General features: G+C 50.1%; 1 protein-coding gene across 1 annotated transcript in view; it reads right to left on the reverse strand.

Moving 5' to 3' along the window:
- NMUR1 (neuromedin U receptor 1) overlaps positions 1–5,063 on the reverse strand; it is a 45,354-nt gene extending 40,291 nt beyond the window's left edge. Inside the window, exon 1 of the mRNA XM_074010502.1 lies at positions 4,956–5,063. The gene's annotated coding sequence lies outside the window, so the exon portion shown is untranslated. The remainder of the gene's footprint in view (positions 1–4,955) is intronic.
- Positions 5,064–17,848: the final 12,785 nt, after the last annotated feature.

Genomic DNA, 17,848 nt, shown 5'->3' on the forward strand with positions numbered 1-17,848 from the left:
AGAGCACAAACCTCCTATTCACCTTGCCACTTGGGGTCTGGGGCTCAGACTCAAGTCTAAGGGATCAGCCAACTCACAGAATCACAGGCTGCGCTCTCCTGAGATGCCATCGAACCAGCACTTGGAGGCAGCAGAGAGCTGGGTCTGGCTGGGGAGGATATCTGGGTTTCTCTCCATATCCAGGGCTCCTCCCACCCACCCCTATTCTCTTGCCCCTGCCCAACCCTACCAAGACAGTCTCATCAGTTTGGTTTTCAGAAGATGATGCCATTTCTTTCAGGAAACATTTTTGCAAGTAAAACCTGAGTGTTCCACCAGCTCCTTCCAGTGGGATATTCAAGAGTATTCAAGCAAGGCCAGTTTTTACATATTAAACACATTCCATAATTTAAAACATGTTTTCAATTTCCTCTGAGACAGTCTATATGGGTAATTTCAGGAGCTGGCCTAATAAAGCTCACATCCTATTTTTGTGGGGTATTAATTTTAAGACTTTTCACCTGATACTCATTATGCTGATGTCTTTAAAATGCTAGGAAACTTTAATAGCGAGACTGGTGGCAACGAATCTCTTTCTTTCTTCTTTCTTTCTTTCTTCCTTTCTTCCTTTCTTTCTTTCTTTCTTTCCTTCTTTTCTTTCTTTCTTTTTTTTTTTTTCTTTGGAGACGGAGTTTTGCTCTTGTTTCCTAGGCTGGAGTGCAATGACACAATCTCAGCTCACTGCAACCTCCACCTCCCCAGTTCAAGCGATTTCTCCTGCCTCAGCCTCCCGAGTAGCTGGGATTACAAGTGCACGCCACCATGCCCGGCTAATTTTTGTATTTTCAGTAGAGATGGGGTTTCACCATGTTGTCCAGGCTGGTCTCGAACTCCTGATGTCGGGTGATCTGCCTGCCTCAGCCTCCCAAAGTGCTGGGATTACGGGTGTGAGCCACCATGCCCATCCAAGAATGTTTTTTTATAATACTGAAAAGGTTAACTTGATGCAGATAGGAGCAGCTGGAGAAAACCATTCATAGAAAGCAGTGACAGTCGGCTGGGCACGGTGGCTCACACCTTTAATCCCAGCACTTTGGGAGGCCTAGGTGGGAGGATCACCTGAGGTCAGAAGTTCGAAACCAGCCTGGCCAATATGATGAAATCCCCGTCTGTACTAAAAATACAAAAATTAGCCAGGCAAGGCAGCAAGCACCTGTAATCCCAGCTACTCAGGGAGGCTGAGGCACAAGAATCACTTGAACCTGGGAGGTGGAGGTTGCAGTGAGCCGAGATCGTACCACTGCACTCCAGCCTGCCTGGGTGACAGAGCAAGACTCCATCTCAAAAATAAATAAATAAATAAATAAATAAATGAAAAAAGAAAGCAGTGATAGTCACAGGTCTCTTCTAAGATGCTTGTTATCAGTTGGCCCTTACTATGTAACCATAGTACTTGGTGGTTAATATGTAACCAAACCACCTCACAACTGAGTAACAAAGCAACGGTTAGGCTGTGGCTCACGCCTGTAATCCCTGCACCTTGGCAGGCCAAGGCCAGCAGATCACTTGAAGTCAGGAGTTCAAGACCAGCCTGGCTAAGAGGGCGAAAACCTGTCTCCTCTAAAAATACAAAAATTAGACAATTAGACAAGTGTGGTGGTGCATGCCTGTAATCCCAGCTACTGGGGAGGCTGAGGCAGGAGAATCGTTTGAACCCAGGAAGCGGAGGTTGCCGTGAGCTGAGATCGTGCCACTGCACTCCAGCCTGGGTGACAGTGAGACTCTGTCTCAAAAAAAAAGCAATTATTATTGTTGTTGTTGTTGTTGTTGTTGTTGTTGTTGTTGTTATGTTTGTGTTGGGCTCAGCTGAGTGTTTCTGATGCAGGATAGGCAAGCCCCAAAACTGGGGCTTAGCCTGAGAGGGTTCTCGGCTTTGCCCAGGAAACAATTCAAAGGTAAGCCAGTGGTGTTAAACAGCAACTTCTATTGACATAGCCGTGCACAGCAGCAGCAGAGGCACTGGTCCTGGTGGAGCAGGCTGCCCCAGAGACAGGATGCCCAGAATAACAGCCCAGAGGTTGTTCTGCACTCATATTTATACCCAGTTTTAATTATATGCGAATCAAAAAACAGTTGGCTGGGCGTGGTGGCTCACACCTGTAATCCCAGCACTTTGGGAGGCCGAGGCAGGCAGATCACGAGGTCAATAGAGCAACACCATCCTGTCCAACATGGTAAAAACCAGCACAAAAATTAGCCGGGCGTGGTGATGTGCACCTGTAATCCCAGCTACTTGGGAAGCTGAGGCAGGAGAATCACTTGAACCCAGGAGGCAGAGGTTGCAGTGAGCCAAGATCGTGCCATTGCACTCCCGCCTGGCGATAGAGCAAGACTCCATCTCAAAACAAACAAACAAACAAACAAACAAACAGTTTATGCAGAAATTTCTAGGATGAGGGTGGTAACTTCTGGGTTGTTGGCTTGTTGCCATGGAAAGGGATAGTAAATTCCAGATGTTGCCATAGCAATGGTAAACTAACATGGGCACGCTAGGGGGAGGGTCTTATGGAAAGCTGCTTCCACCCCCAACCGGTTTAGGTAGTCCTCAATTTGGTCAGGTGTTTGAGCCCTGCTTCCAGAGTCAACTCCCACCTCCTACCTCTGTTTTTCTGCTGGTCTCACCTGGTTCACTATGTGGCCATAGTCTGCTGGCAGGTGGGCTGGAGCTGGTTGGTCTGGTTCCCAGATGGCCTCACTCACTCACATGTCTGCATTTGGCTGGGGTGATGGGGGCAACCTGAGCCAGGTTAATCTCCTCATCAAGCAGACCAGACTTCACATGGCAGCCGGGCTCCAAAAGAAGCAAGAGAGGCCAAGCCCCAGCACACAAATGCTTTTCCTATTATTTTTATTTTCAGACCTCTTAGGGATGAACACAAATGCTTTCTATGCCTCTGCTTGTGTCATGCTCCTTACTGTCCCCTTGACCAAAGCAAGTCATAAAGCCAAGCCCTGATTCAGGTAGTGGAGAAAATAGACTCTATCTTTTAACAGAAGGAGCTGCAAAATGTCGTGGACTTTAAAAAAGTATCTGGCCGGGTTGCGGTGGCTCACACTTGTAATCCCAGCACGTTGGGAGGCCAAGGTGGGAGGATCACTTGGAGTCTGAGCTTGGAGTCTGAGACCAGCCTGGACAATGTAGTGAGATCTCATCTCTACAGAAAATTTTAAAAATTAGCCAGGTACAGTGGTTTATGACTGTCGTCCCAGCTACTCGGGAGGCTGAGATGGGAGGATCACTTCAGCCTGGGAGGTGGAGTTTGCAGTGAGACAAGATGGTGCCTACTACATTCCAGCCTGGGCAACAGAGCAAGACCCTATCTAAAAAAAAAATAGATGATAAAAGTATGTCTTCCACAAGCTGTCTCCTCTGTTGCCACCGCCAAGGATATGCACTTGCCAAATAACAGTAATCCCATACTCCTGGGATCGAGTTCAAGGTGATTAAATGTGCATTTTCCCAGATGTATCTGGGGACACCAGTCCCATGAAGTAAGATGTTATGGGCTGCAATTTGTCCCCATCTCCAAATTTATAGATTGAAGCCTTAACCCTTAATGTGACTGTATTTAGAGATAGGACCTTTGAGGAGGTAATTAAGGTTAAATGAGGTTATAAGGGTGAGACCTTAATTCAGTAGGACTGGTGTCCTCATAAGAAGAGACATCAGGAGTGCACGTGCTCAGAAAAAAAGGCCATATGTGAGGCCACAGAGAGAAGGAAGCCATCTGCAAGCCAGGAGGAGAGGCCTCACCAGAACCAACCCTGCTGGCACCAGGATCTTGGACTTCCAGCTTCCAGAACTGTGAGAATATAAATTTGTGTTGTTTAAGCCACCCAGTCTGTGGGTTTTGTTATGGTAGCCCAAGCTGAATAATACATAAGGGTTCCTGGGTTAAATAAGTCTGGGAAACACTGCATGCAATACTGGCCTTCCCCCACTCCCCTGGAGATTCACAAAGCTCTTTAGCCTCTTAAAGACTCAGAGAAGTTCCTCAGCAAATAAATTTCTAGTTTCACACAGCGTTTCTCAAATGTATTTCAACATTAGATCGTTTCTCTTTTTTTTTTTTTTTTTTTTTTTTTTGAGATAGAGTCTTGCTCTCTTGCCCAGGCTGGAGTGCAGCGGTGCAATCTTGGCTCACTACAAGCTTCGCCTCCCGAGTTCGTGCCATTTTCCTGCCTCAGCCTCCTACTCCCTGAGAGTAGCTGGGACTACAAGCACAGCGCTCACCACAATACCCAGCTAATTTTTAAATTTTTTGTAGGAACGGGGTCTCACTTTGTTGCCCAGGCTGATCTTGAACTCCTGAACTCAAGTGATCCGCCCTCCTTGGCCTCCCAAAGTGCTGGGATTACAGGCGCAAGCCCCCGTGCCCAGCCTGGATCTCATTCTCAATCCCCTTTCTCTCATCAGGAGTCCAGTCATTGGGTTTAGGGCCCACCCTAAATCCAAGATGATCTCATCTCAAGATCCTTATTATTACATCTGTGAAGACCCTTATTCCAAATAAGGTCACATTCACAGGATCCAGGCACACATGTCAATTGAGGGGCACAGTTCAATCCACTGCAGAAGCTAAAGAACAACCAAGGTGGCCGCTGAGTGTGGACACAGCGCTGGGGGTGAGGGCCCCACCCCCAGGCTGGTATCTGCAAGCTGAGGGTCCATCCCCTCCAGGGGACTTGCTGGGGAGAACACCCTCTCCCCCGACAGCGCTGGCTCCCAAGTCCTCACTTCCTAAACTCTGCTGACCAGCCCCCACCAACACATTTCAGTTTGCGCCAGCTGGGGGCTTATTGCTCTATTCTTTCTAAATGTGACTGGACTTCCTGACCCTGCCCTTCCTGTTTTGTCCTGGAAGACAAGGCCTGTCTTTCTGGGAAACATTTGCGAAAAAGCAATGCTCACTCACCTGGTGGCAGCATGGCAGGCAGGCTCCCACAGGGCCATCCTGGAGACCTCCTCCCACGGCCCCCGCCCCCACATGCTGCTGTCCTGCCCAGAACCCTTCACTGCTCCCAGGGCCTCCAGGAGGAAGTAAGACCTCCTGCTCCTCCTTCCAGAGTTAACCTTCCAGGATTTAGGGAGTGTGTTCCTGCACCTTCCCCCCAGGGGCCCCCCTCTGTCTGTCTTGGTGCTGCTCCGCCCAGCTGGCACCCCAGTCCATCCTCCCCACACCTGTCCATAGCCCTGTTTGCCTACAAGCCACACAGCGGGTGGGCTCCAGGGTTCTGCAGGTTCCTGCAATGCAAATAAACACAGATCATCCAATTTTTTTTTTTTTTTAAGAGGGAGTCTGGCTCTGTCTCCCAGGCTGGAGTGCAGTGGCCAGATCTCAGCTCACTGCAAGCTCCGCCCCCTGGGTTCAGGCCATTCTCCTGCCTCAGCCTCCCGAGTAGCTGGGACTACAGGTGCCCGCCACCTCGCCCGGCTAGTTTTTTGTATTTTTTAGTAGAGATGGGGTTTCACCGTGTTAGCCAGGATGGTCTCGATCTCCTGACCTCGTGATCCACCCGTCTTGGCCTCCCAAAGTGCTGGGATTACAGGCTTGAGCCACTGTGCCCGGCCAGATCATCCAGTTCTTAGAGGTGAGCTCAGAGAGTCCGTGCTAGCACATTTTTCCATGGAGGGGGCTTCAGCAAAGAATTCCCTCCTGACTCAAAGAGGCTAAAAACCACAGGTTTAGGGCTGAGGCTCACAGTAACTTTCCCTTAGAGTAGTAGCCCCAAGGAAAGCTGGCTAAGGCGGAAGAACCCCTCTCTCCACCCGCTCTGTGTCATGGGGGCCAGGGCCCTGGTGAGGGCAGGTGCAGGGAGGACTGAAGGAAGCAGCAGTGAGGTGTGTCCTGAGAGCCATGGACCATCCGCAGGCTCCGGCCTGGAGGCAGGGCCCTTGGGTGCCCCAGGGGAGGAGAGCTGGCTCCCTGCAGAGGACTGAGAGCTGCAAGAAGGAGGGGTAAGGATGGCCTGGGCTCTGCTCCCAGGATGCAGATGACTAGCCAATCTCTCCTGGGCCTGGGAGAGAGCCGGGGAGCCTCAGGACAGAGCCTGGCACCCCCGACACGACCCCATGGTTTGGCCTCTGCTGGTCTTGCCCATAGGTCTTGACAACATCCCAGGTCCTGGGGATCCACACACTTCTGGGAACATCCATTTGACCACGGGCTGTGTTGTGACCACAGGAGAGCGACTTGTCTCTCAAATAGAATGATACAGGTTTTTGCAGGCACACCCCGTTTTAATCTCTGTGATTCTATCCGGGGTTTAAAGGATTCACAGGAGTAATAAGGGAATGAGGACTGAAGGGACGCTCCATCATGTGGACACATCATAGTTTGACTTCCAGCCTCTCCAGGCTGGTCTGCACCTGGGCCCCCTTAGGCCAATGCATGGCCACCCTCCAGGCCTCTGGGGGTCCTGGGATGACCCACCTCCCTGGGCTCTCAGGCAGGCTAACCTGGGATTGTCAATGAAAAAAGAAGTCAAACTCCATAAAATATTTAAAGATGTTTATTCTGAGCCTGAGTTACAGTATCAAGAGGTCCTGAGAACATGTGCCCAAGATGGTTGGATTACGGCTTGATTTTATACATTTTAGGAGGACAGAAGTTACAGGCAGATATCAATCAATACATGTGAGGTGTACATCAGTTTGGTCCAGAAAGGCAGAACAACTCAAAGCTGGGGGGCTTCCAGGTCATAGGTCGATCCATAGATTTTGTGATTGACAATTGTCTGAAAGAGTCGTCATTTTGTTTTGTTTTGTTTTGTTTTGAGACGGAGTCTTGCTCTGTCGCCAGTCTGGAATGCAGTGGCACAATCTCAGCTCACTGCAACCTCTAACTCCCCGGTTCAAGCAATTCTCCTGCCTCAGCCTCCCAAGTAGCTGGGATTACAGACACCCACCAACAAGCCTGGCTAATTTTTGTATTTTTAGCAGAGACGGGGTTTCGTCATGTTGGCCAGGCTGGTCCCAAACTCCTGACCTCAGGTGATCTGCTCGCCTCGGCCTCCCAAAGTGCTGGGATTATAGGCATGAGCCACCGCACCCGGACCCTCCTATTCAGACTTTAAAAGGAGCTGGACTCTCAGCTAATCACTTCAGGATAAGAAAAAGATCTGGAAAGGGACAAGGCTTCTTTATAGAACATAAATTTCCCCCACAAGAGGAAGCTTTGCAGGGCCATTTAAAAATATGTCAAAGAAGGCCGGGTGCGGTGGCTCAAGCCTGTAATCCCAGCACTTTGGGAGGCCGAGATGGGCGGATCACGAGGTCAGGAGATCGAGACCATCCTGGCTAACACGGTGAAACCCCGTCTCTACTAAAAAATACAAAAAACTAGCCGGGCGCGGTGGCGGGTGCCTGTAGTCCCAGCTACTCAGGAGGCTGAGGCAGGAGAATGGCGTGAACCCGGGAGGCGGAGCTTGCAGTGAGCTGAGATCCGGCCACTGCACTCCAGCCTGGGCGGCAGAGCGAGACTCCGTCTCAAAAAAAAAAAAAAAAAAAAAAAAAATATGTCAAAGAAATATATTTGGGGGTAAAATACTTTCATTTCTTTCAGGGCCTACTGTCATGTGATGCTGTACTAGAGTCAGTTTGGAATTTGGTATTTATTGCTACAAAGAGTCTGTTTGATCACTCTTAAGATCTCTGTTTTAATGTTAATGCTGACAGTTGTGCCTGAACTGCGAAGGGAGAAGGGTATCGTGAGGATGGCTGACACCCCCGCTTCCCATCATGGCCTGAACTAGTTTTTCAGGTTTACTTTGGAATCCCCTTGGCTGAGAGGAGGGGTCCATTCAGTCAGTTGGGGAGTCTCAGAATTTTATTTTTGGTTTACAGGGCTGGAGACTAGAAAAGTTGACCGGAGGGCTGGGGCATTGAGAGAGGGTGTGTATGTGGTATGGAGAGGGCTGAAGCACCCTTTGTTTTAGAGATGGGTGGGAGGGATGGTCTCTCAGTTCAACTTGCTTTCCCGCTCTGTGGGTGTTTGGGTGGCCCCAGGAATCCTATTTGCATAAGGGGCCAAAGGCTCCTGGGGACTTGGGAAGAAGGAATTTATTTTAACTTGCAAATGTGTTCTAATAATTAAAGTAATACTGAAAGGGCAAATGAATTGTATGAATTTAAACATATTGAAAAGCTCAAAAGAAAAACCTCGCCCACAATTCTACGATGACTGGAATTCTGTCTCTGACACTGGCTGCCCATTCGTTGCTATTTGTCTCGCATTGTACGCTTTTCACTTTCAGGACAGTCTCTTAAAGCGAGAGACCTTTACCGTAGAGAAACTAGAAAATGCAGTTAGCCCAAGGAAAACAATTGTATTAAGTCACTTGTTATCCTATTACCTAAAGGGATCTTGTTTTTGTGTCTTATATTTATTTGACTACTGATACATTTAAACATTTTTACAGGTTTATTAGCTATCTGGATTTCTTTGGGGAATAGCCTGTTTTCATCTTTTGCATATTCTGTTATTGGTTATCTAATGGTGCCTTATTAACCTGTTTGGGGTCTTTATATTGTGTTGATGTCAACCCTTTGTGGTATTTGTACAAATATTTTTTTCCAGTTTGTGGTTTGTTCTTAAAATTTTTAGAGTGTTTTTTTAACCTATATCTGTTTTCCTCTTTGAAATTACTTTACTGGCTAGGCACAGTGGCTCACACCTATAATCTCAGCACTTTGGGAGGCCAAGGCGAGAGGATCACTTGAGGTCAGGAGTTCGAGACCACCCTGGCCAACATGGTGAAACTTCATCTCTACTAAAAATACAAAAATTAGTCACCGTGGTGGTGCATGCCTGTAATCCCAGCTGCTCAGGAGGCTGAGGCAGGAGAATCGCTTGAACACGGGAGATGGAGGTTGCCATGAGCCAAGATCGCACCACTGCACTCCAGCCTGACTTCGTCTCAAAGAAAAAAAAAAGAAAGAAAAAGAAGAAAATAAATTATTTTAGGATCACCTCAGCATGGGCTACATGCTCCTCCGCTTGCGATGGGGTTGGGTCCCAATAAACTCATTGTAAGTTGGAAACGTCATAAGAGGAAAATGCACTAAATATACCCAGAACATCATCGTTTAGCCTCACCTACCCTACGCATGCTCAGAGCACTGCAATCAGCCTGCAGCTGGGCAAAATCACAGGCAGCACAGCCCACAGTAGAGCAGGATGCTCACCCTCTGATCGCGTGGCTGGCCCAGAGCCTCAGCTCCTGTCACCCAGCATTGCAGAGAGGATCGCACCACGTATTCCCAGCCCAGGAAAAGATCAAAATTTGAAGTATGGTTTCTACTGAATGCAGATCACTTTCACACTGTCAGAAAGTCGAAAATCATAAATCAAGTCATCTTGCCGGGCGTGGTGGCTCACACCTGTAATCCCAGCACTTTGGGAGGCTGAGGTGGGCGGATCACCTGAGGTCAGGAGTTTGAGACCAGCCTGACCAACATGGAGAAACCTTGTCTCTACTAAAAATACAAAATTAGCCGGGTGTGGTGGCGCATGCCTGTAATCTCAGCTACTTGGGAGGCTGAGGCAGGAGAATCGCTTGAACCTGGGAGGCGGAAGTTGTGGTGAGCAGAGATGGTGCCATTGCACTGCAGCCTGGGCAACAAGAGTGCAACTCCGTCTCAAATAAATAAATAAATAAATAAATAAATAAATAAATAAATATAGTCATCTTAAGTTGGGGGACCATCTGTACTGACTTTTATGTTTAGAAAGTACTTCTTCTGGCCAGGCATGGTGGCTCACACCTGTAATTCCAGCACTTTGGGAGGCCAAAGTGGGCTGATCGCCTGAGCTCAGGCATTCAAGACCACCCTGGGCAACATGGTGAAACCCTGTCTCTACTAAAATACAAAAAATTAGCCAGGCATGGTGGCACACGCCTGTAGTCCCAGCTACTCGGAAGGCTGAGGCAGGAGAATCACTTGAGCCTGGGAGGCGGAACTTGCAGTGAGCCGAGATCGCACCACTGTACTCCAGCCTGGGCTGCAGAGTGAGACTCCGTCTCAAAAAAAAAAGAAAGTACTTTTTCTTCCCCAGATCGTGTATTTTATTTTTTAATTTGCTTGTCTCTCTCTCTTTCCTTGCATTTATGTCTCTGAGCCATCCGGCAGTGAGAGTGAAGGGCTAACCCAGTGTTTTCCAAATACTTAGCAATCGTTCCAGCACCATTTTGTAACTCAGCCCTCCCCTGTCCCTGCTCTCTGGGTCCTCGAGGGCAGTCTCTGCCTGCTCCAAGCCAACATGTAGGGGAAAACAGCACCCAGGTCCTGCAGTCGCCCCCAAGCCAGCGCTCACGCGAAAGCCTGAGCAAACAAGGTGGGATTTTTGATGGAGGAGGCGGTGAGGCATTTACCTTGGAGACCTCAACACAAACAACTTGAAAATCCCCTTGGTGTTTCTGTTCTCCCCAAGTCCCAGCTGCTCCACCTGGGGAGGCCTGACCTTCCCCCTTCCCAGCACTGCTGGCCTCACTGCTCGCCTCCAACATCCCCATTTCCCAGGAACTTCCAAATCCTCGCCCCTCACTCCTGCAGAACAACTGGGCTCTACCGCAGCCCCTGCCCAAACCCAATCTCTTCCAGACAGAGGCCCTGTAACACATCCACACTCCCTAGAAGGCAGGCTGGCAGCGTCCTTTGTAACTTGAGAATGTGTTTGGGTCCCCAGCCCCTACCCCATGGGGCTTATTAACCTGTTTCTTCCAAACAAATCCAGTGTGTGTTCTAAGGGGAACTCCCACACCAGCTGCAAGTGCTTCTCCAGCTCCTGGGTTTCTTGCACATTCGGGAAGTGGGAGTTCTGGGGACACATGGAATCTGGAGGTCCCCTAGAGGGCTGGTGATCAGAGGGGCTGCCCTGAGAGCTGAGAGCTGGGACAGAGCACCCCTTGGGACAGCCGGCCCGATGACCCAGGTTCCCAAGGACCTTCCCAGGTACTCCCCCGCCCCCCCAAGGAGGCCTTGGTGGCAGGCAGGAGCCATGCACACTGCCCTCCTCAAAGTGGGCGTGGCCATGGGGGCATGCAGACAGGGAGAGCAGAGCCCTGGAAGGGTCCAGGCCCACACACCCAGAAGCAGCCATAGGAGGCCCAGTGGGGCCAGATCCCTGTGGCCACCCGGAGGTGGCAGCAGCTAGAGCAGGGACCACAGTAAGCAGTGCCCATCACAGTAGGTGGAGAGAGAGAGTGGCTGAAGCAGGGACACAGGGTTGGGGAGGGGTGTGCCTAACTGTAATAAACAAAGTTCCGAGCTTCCCTAAAGGGCATGCTGGTTCTGCCCTTTCATTCCCTAAAGGGCATGTCGGCCTGCACGATCTTGCAGTGGTCAGGAGCATGGGCTAAACACGAGGCTCAAAGCCCTGCTGTTGTCTTTGCTGAGCCATAGTTTCCTCACCTGTAAAACGGGGATAATAACAGTACCTACCAGCCAGGCACGGTGGTTTACGCCTGTAATCCCAGCACTTTGGGAGGCCGAGGCAGGTAGATCACCTGAGTCAGGAGTTTGAGACCAGCCTGGCTAATGTGGTGAAACCCTGTCTCTACAAAAAATACAAAAATTATCCAGGCATGGTGGTACACACCTGTAGTTCCAGCTGCTCAGGAGGCTGAGGCAGGAGGATCGCTTGAGTCTGGGAGATGGAGGTTGCAATGAGCCAAGATTGCGCTATTGCATTCCAGCCTGGGCAACAAAGCAAGACTTGGTCTCAAAAAAAAAACAAAAACAAAAAAACAAACAGAAAAACAGTACCTACCACAGAGGGCTCTTGGGAGGATTAAGCAGTGCTGCGTCTGACAGTGTCCAGAGTCAAGACTCAATAGTGGGTCACATCCTTAGAGGTTCTGTTAGCTTCCTGGGCTGTTGTAACAAATGACCACAGACCAGGCACCTTACAACAGCACAAATGTATTATTCCGCAGTTCTGGAGGCCAAGAAGTCCACAGTGAAGGTGTTGGCAGGGCTGCACACCCCTTTGACTCTTCTAGCTTTTGGTGGCTCCAGGAGCTCTTGGCTGTCACTCCACTCCACCTCTGGCCTCACAGGTCCACCTTCCCTGTGTTGTGTCTTCTCCTTTCTCCTCTTTTCTTTCTTTCTTTTTTTTTTTTTTTTTTTTTTGAGATGAAGTTTCACTCTTGTTGCCTAGGCTGGAGTGCAATGGCACGATCTTGGCTCACTGCAACCTCCGCCTCCTGGGTTCAAGCGATTCTCCTGCCTCAGCCTCCTAAGTAGCTGGGATTACAGGTGCACACCACCACAACCAGCTAATGTTTGTATTTTTAGTAGAGACAGGGTTTCACCATGTTGGTCAGGCTGGTATCGAACTCCAGACCTCATGATCCTCCTGCCTCAGCCTCCCAAAGTGCTTTGATTACAGGCATAAGCCACCATGCCCAGGGGTATCCTCAACTTAATTATATCTACAAAGACCTTTTTGTCCAAATAAAGTCACATTCACAGGTGCCAGGAGTTAGGATATGGATCTATCTTTTAGGGACCTCAATTCATCCCACTACAGATGCCAACTTACTGAATCGGTCCATCAATTCTCTGTTCGCTAGTGTAGACTGGGGATAGAGGATGGCAGCTTTTGCTTTTTTGAATGGTGAGTCTTTCCATACTGAATTTAAGTGAGGAATCTGGTCATAGGTGAGGGGCAGTGCCAAGGAAGGCTCTGCAGATGGGTGTGAGAGGGGCCTGTGGGAGTGATTTATAGACCAGTGTAGGCAAGGGTCTAGGGATGGAGGGTTCCAACACCCAGAGCAGGAGGGAGGTGACCCAAGAGCTGCAGCCATGGCAGCCGGAGGAGCCAGGATGCTCCCAGAGAGGCGTGTGGTGGGGCCCTGCCACTCAGGTTCCCTGGGTGACTTTCAGGCTAGGGCTGCTATTTCTCAGGGTCCCTTTGGTGGTTAGTCACAAGAAGCCCTGGTTCAACTAGCTGAAGCAACACGGAAACAAATCACCTCCCATCATAGGAAATCTATGATGAGTGGCTGCAGGTGCAGTTTGATCAAGGCTTTGCCCTACTTTTCTGCCATCTCCCTGGTTAGGCCATTCTCTATGTAGGGCTTTTCTCAGACCAGATGCCCTCGTGGTCACAAGAGGCCTAATGGATGTGATTATTTATAGGGGGAGAGGAAGACCATGACTTCCTGGGCCTCCCAATGAGTGAGGAAATCCCTGATGGGCTCCAGGGAGCCTCCCCTTGCTCTCATGACTCCACAGCCGGGATTGCATGAAGTCCCGGAGCAGGGGCCTGAGCCAGTGATGCCCAGGGAAATGGCTGAGACCACAGGAACCCACCCCCGGAGCTAGACTGGGGCCAGGCCCCCTGAAATATCTGAAAATCAGTGTTCTTTGTTGGGAGGAAGAGGATGGCTAGTACATGGCACCCAGGTCACTGTGTGAAATGGTGGAGCAGCAGCCCGTTGGCACAACCCCAGCAGGGCCAGCCCCAAAATGAGGGGCCACAAGCTAAGAGCACGTTCCCAGAAAGAAAGGGCTCCTGCACAGGCCATGGTGGTTTGCTGGGAGAGGGACCCTGAGACCTCACTTTCTGGATGTTGGGGCTGGGGCACTTGGGGTGAGCACTGGAGGGCAGGGACAGATAGGGAGATAGCAATATCCACAGCCCCTCCTCCTCCCCTGTTTCCCCATGCAGGCCACCGTCTGGCTTGGAGGATCCTTTGAAGGGGAGGGGTGGGGTGAGGCTGTGGGAAAGTGGGCCGAGGCTGGGAGTACCTCCTCTGCTTCCTTGGGTGAAGAGCCTGGACAGATGGGGCTCTGCTTCTGCCCTGATCACCCCCACCCTGGGTCTCCGATTCCTTGTTTGAAGATGGGGGGCAAGGGTGTCAGCTCTCTCAGTCCGCTCCTAGCTATGGATATCACCATAGGCAGCCGTTCACTATGAGAGAATCTTGAGCTCATTTGATGAGATCCCCACCACTTTTTTTTAAATGTAAAAGCTGCTTTGTATTAAAGACATATAATCCCAGCACTTTGTGAGGCCAAGGCGGGAAGCTCTCTTGAGGCCAGGAGTTCGAGACAAGCCTGGGCAACATGTGAGACCCTGCTGCCGCCACTGTAGGACTCTGCACAGGCCTCCTTAACTCTCCGGGCCTCCAAAAGACTAATTTGAGTAACAATAAAGCTCCGATCTCCAGCACAGCCGGCTCTGTGTGAATTACTCTTTCTCTATTGCAATTCCCCTGTCTTGAAATTGGCTCCTTCTAGGCAGCAGGCAAGGTGAACCCGTTGCGGGGGTTACTGGAGGATCACTTAAGGCCAGGGGTTCAAAGGCACAGTGCACTATGATCACACCTGTGAATAGTCACTGCAATCCATCCTGGGTGACATCAGGGACTCGTCTCTATTTAAAAAAAAAAAAAAAAGACACTCCTATTTATCACTCAAGAAATATCAGGCCGGGCCAGGCATGGTTGCTCACACCTGTAATCCCAGCACTTTGGGAGGCCGAGGTATGTAGATCACCTGAGGTCAGGAGTTTGAGACCAGCCTGACCAACATGGTGAAACCCCATCTCTACTAAAAATACAAAAATTAGCTGGGCATAGTGGCGCACACCTGTAGTCCCAGCTACTCGGGAGGCTGAGGCAGGAGAATCGCTTGAACCCAGGAGGCGGAGGTTGCAGTGAGCCGAGATGGGAGGTTGCAGTGAGCCGAGATGCACTCCAGCCTGGGCGACAAAACAAGACTCCGTCTAAAAAGAAAGAAATGTCAGGTCAGGCACGTCGGCCTGTAATCTCAGCACTTTGGGAGGCCGAGATGGGCAGATTACTGGAGGCCTGGAGTTCAAGACCAGCCTGGGCCGGGGAGGCGGAGGCTGCAGTAAGCCAAGATTGCACCACTGCACTGCAGTCTGGGCAGCAGAGCGAGACTCCATCTCAAAAAATAAAAAGAGAAATTTCAAAGGTTTTTGGAGTTCTGTGCCAGGAACCTAAGACAAAGACCAAATATATACTTTGTATTACACCACAGGTAAGGACTATTATTATATCCATTTTATGTTTAGGGGAACTGAGGCACAGAAATATTAAGTAACTTGCCTTACATTACACAGCTAGCTATAGCAAAGGCAGGATTCGAACCCAGACAGCCAGCTCCAAAGGCTACATGTTAGCCACAAAACTAGAATGCCTTGCTCTCTGGGACTCTGGGGAGTCATAGGGCATGGTCTTCCTCCACAGGGAACCCTCAGGGTTGCCCCCTCCAGAGGGCAAGGCAAACAGCCACACCATTGGGAGAAAGAGCATAATCAGTGCTATTCGAGGAAACCACGATTCGTTGTGGGGGGAGTAGCTCTGATTTGTAGCCACTTTCAGTGGTGAAAATAATTCCACCAAAGCTGATGACACTGAACTCCAAGTTGGGCACAGAGGTGCACCATCGCCGGCTGCCAGCTGACTGCAACGCACACCACGCGCAGCTCTGTGGGGCTGGGGACTTTACTGGGTGTCCCCAGTAGGTCTGTGGTTCTGAGAGGGCAGCTGCTTCCACCGGCGTCCACGCGACAGGCAGAAGCTTCCTTCCACTGTCTTAGGCTTTCAGCCCTGCTCAGGGCCTGGACTGAGGACACAGCCTTGCCCCTCTCCCGTTTGGTGGGCAGCACTTCGCCGGATTCTCGAAGTGGCCTGTCCCCTCTCAGTCAGCCCAGCCAGGGCCCTGCTAAATGCTCCACACACGGCAATCTGGATGGCACCCTGAGGCCACGGCTCCGTCTTCACAAGACACCCCTGTCTAAGTCCACCCTTCTGGAACATGGGGGTCTCCCATTCTTTTTAGCTCAGCTAGGTATTTAACCTACCTACTGTGGACCACATTTTATCCAGCATTTCTGTGTTTGAAGAGAGTGAGAGTGTGTGTGAGTGTGTGCGAGTGTGTGTGTGTGTGCGCATTGAGATAGCAGGCTTCCCACTCAGTCCACCATATTTCTTGGGGTGATTTAAATGTTTTATTTATATGTAGTAACTTTTTGCTTCTATGTGTCTTCTGATTTTTTTGTTTGTTTGTTTGTTTGAAACAGAGTCTCACTCTGTTGCCCACGCTGGAGTGCAGTGGTGCCATCTTGGCTCACTGCAAACTTTGCCTCCCGGGTTCAAGGCATTCTCCTGCCTCAGCCTCCAGAGTTGCTGGGATTACAGGCGCACGTCACCACACCAGCTAATTTTTATATTTTTAGTAGAGATGGGGTTTCGCCAGGTTGGCCAGGCTGGTTTTGAACTCCTGACCTCAAGCGATCCACCCGCCTCGGCCTCCCAAAGTGCTGGGATTACAGACGTGAGCCACCACACCCGGCCCTGTTTTGTGATTTTGTTAACAATAAACAATAGGCCGGGCGCGGTGGCTCAAGCCTGTAATCCCAGCACTTTGGGAGGCCGAGACGGGTGGATCACGAGGTCAGGAGATTGAGACTATCCTGGCTAACACGGTGAAACCCTGTCTCTACTAAAAAATACAAAAAACTAGCCGGGCGAGGTGGCGGGCGTCTGTAGTCCCAGCTACTCGGGAGGCTGAGGCAGGAGAATGGCGTGAACCCGGGAGGCGGAGCTTGCAGTGAGCTGAGATCCGGCCACTGCACTCCAGCCTGGGCGACAGAGCGAGACTCCGTCTCAAAAAAAAAAAAAAAAAAAACAATAAACCATAATCAGAACCTCTTCTGGACCTTTTGCTCTATCTCCTGCCAGACTTTCCCTCAATGAACAGCCTTTCTTGCACATGTCTGTCATTATCATTTAGTGGAGTTTATGTTTCCAGCCCAGCATCCAGTTCACTGTTCACCTTCTTTTGGTAACAGCACCCCAGTTTTCCTCCTGGGAACAATTCCACTACCTTCCACAGGCCTTATGTTAGGGTGGGGCCGCACCCCCCCCCCAACAACCATGCCAGGAGTGGTCGCGTGACTCAGGCCTGAGCAACCAGGATGCTGTAGAAATTGCTTCTGAGACACACCAGGAGCCCACAAGCCTGTCCTGAGATTTGCCGAAACCACAGGAGACCAGCATCTCTTTGAACTGGCCTGAGCTTTTAGGAAGGATGCCTGGAGCACTAGAAGCCTCCGCATGGAAGAAATCTCCTGAAAATCTAGCCATCAATGACAAAGGGAGCCAAGAGAAGAGAAAGAACTGAATCCCTGACAGCATCATGAGCATCTGCTGCGTAGACCCTTTCCTCCAGGCTTTACAGGTTCCTGCGAGCCAAGAAATTTCTTGATTTTTGTTATTTTTAAAGAAGCCAATTTGATTTGGGTTTCTATAGCTTCCAGCTGAAAGAGTATGGGCAAATACACACAGTGTGCATAAAATATTGCATCCCGCTTTTTAAAAGATCTTATTTTTTGAGACAAGTTCTCACCCTGTTTCCCAGGCTAGAGTGCATTGGTGCTATCCTAGCTCTCTGCTGCCTCAACCTCCCAGGTCAAGTGATCCTCCCGCCTCAGCCTCCTAAGTAGCTGGGACTATGGGTGCATGGCACCACACCTGGTCCTAATTTTTTTATTTTCATATTTTAATTTTATTTATGTATCTATTTATTTATCGACGCAGGATCCCACTCCGTTACCCAGGCTGGAGCGCATTGGCACAATCTCAGTTCACTGCAACCTCTACCTCCCAGGCTCAAGTGATCCTCCCTCCCACCTCAGCCTCCAGAGTAGCTGGGACCACAGGTGCACACCACCATGTCCGGATAATTTTGTTGTTGTTGTTGTTGGAGAGATGAGGTTTCTTCATGTTACCCAGGTTGGTCTCCTTCCACCCACCTTGGCCTCCCAAAGTG

The sequence above is a fragment of the Macaca fascicularis genome, chromosome 12, assembly GCF_037993035.2.
Source record: "Macaca fascicularis isolate 582-1 chromosome 12, T2T-MFA8v1.1".
In the NCBI taxonomy this organism is placed as follows: domain Eukaryota; kingdom Metazoa; phylum Chordata; class Mammalia; order Primates; family Cercopithecidae; genus Macaca; species Macaca fascicularis.